The following is a 4391-nucleotide window of genomic DNA, read 5'->3' on the forward strand; positions in this document are numbered from 1 at the left end:
CAACAATTTTTAATATGAGCAAGGAAGGATGAACACCAAATAAAGATTCTTATAATTTATTCTCCTATATACCTTTTTTTTTTTTTTTTTCTTTGAACGAATTCTTCTTAGTAGAGTATAGAATATCCTTTTTTTTTATATAAAGTTCTAAGGAATGAATCTATAATCTAATTTTTATTTTCATAAGACAATACTACTCTCAAGTTAGCAGAATAAAAAGTGTGGATAGACGGACACATGATATTCTCTCTGCATTTTCTATTATATCTCAGTTAATAGTGCAAGATAGTCCATCTAAAAAGATGCCCGCATTTTCACCTAATGATTTTTACATATAATTCAACGTTTCTATGTGATTTAATTTGTTGTTTTATAAAACCCAACTATTCATAAAAAAAATAGATGTATAAAAAATTTAAAATAACTTTAACATAAGTTAGAAGAATAGAAAATACGGACCACACAAACAGGCATGGAAAGGACTAGTAATGTCAAAGATGATAAAACATAAAGTCATATGTTGCAAGTTGCAACTGCGATTCAAGCAAAATATTAATTCTTCAAGCAAAATGTGTTTGTTACCTTCCTGGCTCTTTTAGATCTGGCTGGAAGTATGTGTTTGTTACAGTGTGCTTCTCTATATTTTGTAACTATCCTACTTGTCGTGTCATAAAAAAATTGAATAGTTTTTGTCACTAAATAGAGCTCGATTGAAAATTATAAGCCTAGAGTGAACTGTTTTGGACCATGATTGCTAGTTCAAGAGTCATATATAAAAATAAAAATTTATTTAAATGAGTAAAAGGTGTTTACAACTTTACATGAAGGATCTATCCAAAATATAAGATTTGAGGGCTTCCTTTTAGTTTAAGTTAGCGCTTAATAATTTGATCGTTAATCACAATCAGGTTTGTTGGATATTTTCGAAAATATATTTGAAAGATTGTAATGGTTAATTTGAAATTCAAATTTACATTTTTGAAATCCTTTCAAAGATTGTGTCCCTTTATCATTTGGCATAAGTTTCTCTATAAATAGAGACACTTAGGAGACAGAAAACATACAACATAAACAATGTTTCCATGAGTCAGGATTCTGTCTAAAAAATATTTCTAAATATTTCTTCATTTCTCTAGTGCACAAGAGGAATTGTAAGGAACTTTATTCTGTAAAATATCATTGATCGATATGCTTGATATGTGTATGCAATCCATGTCAACGTTTCCAAAGTATCCTGAAGGGGATTCGCCGGTTAACCCTTGTGCATCCAGTTTATGGTGGGGGAGAATCGAACCTAAAGTTTAGTGTGTTCACACACGCTTTAGAATTTATGTGCAATGTTCATCATCATCTTCTTGTTCGAGTATTTGCAGCTAGGCTTGTCAACTTGCATCCGGTGGAGCAGATCCCCGCGGGGATTGCCCCGTTCGGAGCTCCGAAAAAAAAAGATTTTATCCCCGTGGGGATGGAGGCAAAAATCCCCCCGCATGTACTTCGGGGCGGGGATCGGGGAGGAAGCATCTGTCCCCGCAGATTCCCCGAATCCGTCCATATATACACTATATATTATTATTATTATTATTATTATTATTATTATTATTATTAATAATAATAATATATAGTGTAAATATGGACGGATTCGGGGAATCTGCAGGGACAGATGCTTCGTCCCCGATGATACACCGGAAAATGCCTATTTATTTCGTTAAATTAATATAATAATTCAGTTATTTTTATTTTTATTTTCGTAACTTTATATAATCAATCATTATTAATTCCTGGTATTTTATTTTATCAGATAAAAATCATTCGAGTTGAAGAAAGGAGCGAAAACGGACTAAAAAGGAGCAAAAATAGACAAAAGGCCACACATGTGCAGCCAATTGGGCCACACATGTGCAGCCCACAACACAGCAGGCCAGCCCACCCAGCCAACAAGCCTGCCGCTCGCCAGCTTGGGCATAATGGCGGCCGCCACCCTTTAATCCTGGCCGTCCCCCTTTTGTTCAATCGTGTGGCTTTCGCCACACATGTTAAGTCCCACATCGGCCAAACCAATCACCCCCCACTTGTATTTTAGTATAAATAGACTAGTTTTCTTCACTTGTAACCACAACACTTACTTGGAGAATTGAGAACTAGGTTTAGTACCACGAGATTTTCTTCTCTAAAGTTGAGAGTTTAGTTTTATTTTATTTTCCGGCGTCCGTACTTTCGGCCTTTTTATTTCAGGTTCTTATTTTATTTTATTGTCTTATTTATCTTGTCTTTATTTTATTGCTTTTATTTTATGCTTTTAATTTTCGTTTTTATTTTTATTATGTCTTTTTATTTATTTGCTTATTTTATTTTTATGTCTTTAGTTTTAGTTATGTCTAGCTAAATTAATATTGCTATGATGTGTAATTAGGAGTTAATATGGGTTTGGTAGTTATAGTCGTGCGACTGTTTTTAAACGAGTTTTCTTAAAGCAGTTTTTATTTTTAACGATTATAATTTGTCACGAGAGTGAAAATTAATTAAAGTAAAAATCAATAGAGCGAGAGAGTGAGACTTTTACTAGATAGTAAAAACTGAACATTAACTCTAATTCGCAACGAGAGTTGGGATTAGAGTTAATTAAATTATATTGTTTTCCAAAAAATATTTTATTAGCGGGTGTGAGGACGAGAGTTAAGCACCACCTTTATAATTTATAATACTAGTCAAGATTTGCGAGAGCTGAGATTAGTGTTTTTAAAACAATATAGTTTCGAAAACTAAATATTTTATCTAGCACGATTTAAATATTGAACCCTCTGAAGCAACTAAAAGCACATCCTAGTAATACTTATTCCAAATTAATTTAAAAATCATAAAAAAAAAATTTTATAATTTAAATCCCATTTAATTAAATCATTAAGCCTTAGATTTACACAGTAACATTAGATAACGGTAGGTCGATTATTTGTCCTTTGGGTTCGATATCTTTTTAAAACTACAAGACACGACTGTATACTTGCAGTCACGTTGTCGTCCGATCAAGTTTTTGGCGCCGTTGCCGGGGACCAATTTAGTCGATATCGTAACTCCAGTGTTACACCGTAAAGACTAAGGCAATTTTATTTTATTTTTATTTTACCCCGATTAGTTCGTTTGTTGCATGCCAAGCACTCGCTCTAGAGGCGAAAGATTAGAGAAACTAGTTAGAGAACCCGAACGTCTTTTAAGACGAAGAAATTCAGAAAATCAATTAGAGATTCCTCTTCTCGATATAGTTAGACAATCAGAAATGGCTGAAGCCCCACAAGAACGACCACTAAGGTCCTACGCTATTCCTTCGCAAGAAGAACCGCACAATAGCATCGCTGCCCCCGCTATTGAAGCAAATAACTTTGAGCTTAAACCTTCATTGTTGTCAGTCGTACAACAAAACCAATTCTCCGGAAACCCCACGGACGACCCCAATTTACATTTGTCCATATTCTTGCAAATGGTGTCAGTCCCGAAGCTATAAGACTTCGTTTATTCCCTTTCTCGTTAAGAGATAGAGCTAGAGCTTGGCTCCAGTCCTTACCATCTAACTCAGTCACCTCATGGGATGAGTTAATGAAAGTCTTTTTAGTCAGATATTTCCCACCCAGCAAAACTGCTATGTTAAGAGCGCAAATTAATGGATTTAAACAAAAAGACAACGAGTCTCTCTTCGAAGCATGGGAAAGATACAAAGACATGATTAGGCTATGCCCATATCATGGACTCGAAAATTGGCTAATTGTCCACACCTTTTACAATGGTCTCTTGTATAATACAAGAATGACAATAGACGCCGCACTTATGGATAAACCATACAACCAAGCCTATCAGCTTATCGAGAGCATGGCTCAGAACCATTATCAGTGGGGAAACGAGAGAACAACCGTAGAGAAACCTCAAACGAAAGGCGGTATGTATGAAGTAAACGAGCTTGACATTGTTAAAGCCAAACTTGAAGCTCTGACTCAAAAGATGGAGAGTATGACCACAACACCTGCAGCCACCGTGGCTGCAACACTTTCAAACTGTGAACTGTGTGGAATTCAAGGGCACACTATCGCTGAATGTAAACTCTTGACGGAAGTCTCCCAAGACCAAGTGAACTATACTCAAGGAAACCCTTACAACCAAGGTTCGAGGAACCATCCATACCTTTCGTACAAAAGTCACAACGCTCTATATACACCTGGCCAAACACCTACTCCTTCACCACCAGGATTCCAAAAACCCTCTCAAAATGCTCCTAGGAAGTCAAACCTTGAATTGATGATGGAGAACTTCATAGTCGTACAAACTCAAACTAACAAGGAAGTCCTAAATCAAAACATACACACTAGTGAGCAAATTAAGCAATTAACAAGCAAATTAGATATGCT

At 35.3% G+C, this 4391-nt stretch overlaps 1 non-coding gene across 1 annotated transcript; it reads right to left on the reverse strand.

Annotated features, from left to right (window-relative positions):
• Nucleotides 1-3633: 3633 nt before the first annotated feature.
• On the reverse strand, nucleotides 3634-3740 carry LOC123887792. Its single transcript, XR_006801786.1, has one exon. It is a non-coding gene; the product is annotated as a small nucleolar RNA R71 (small nucleolar RNA).
• Between the last annotated feature and the right edge of the window lie 651 nt (nucleotides 3741-4391).

The sequence above is a fragment of the Trifolium pratense genome, linkage group LG5 (assembly GCF_020283565.1).
Source record: "Trifolium pratense cultivar HEN17-A07 linkage group LG5, ARS_RC_1.1, whole genome shotgun sequence".
Classification (NCBI taxonomy): Eukaryota; Viridiplantae; Streptophyta; class Magnoliopsida; order Fabales; family Fabaceae; genus Trifolium; species Trifolium pratense.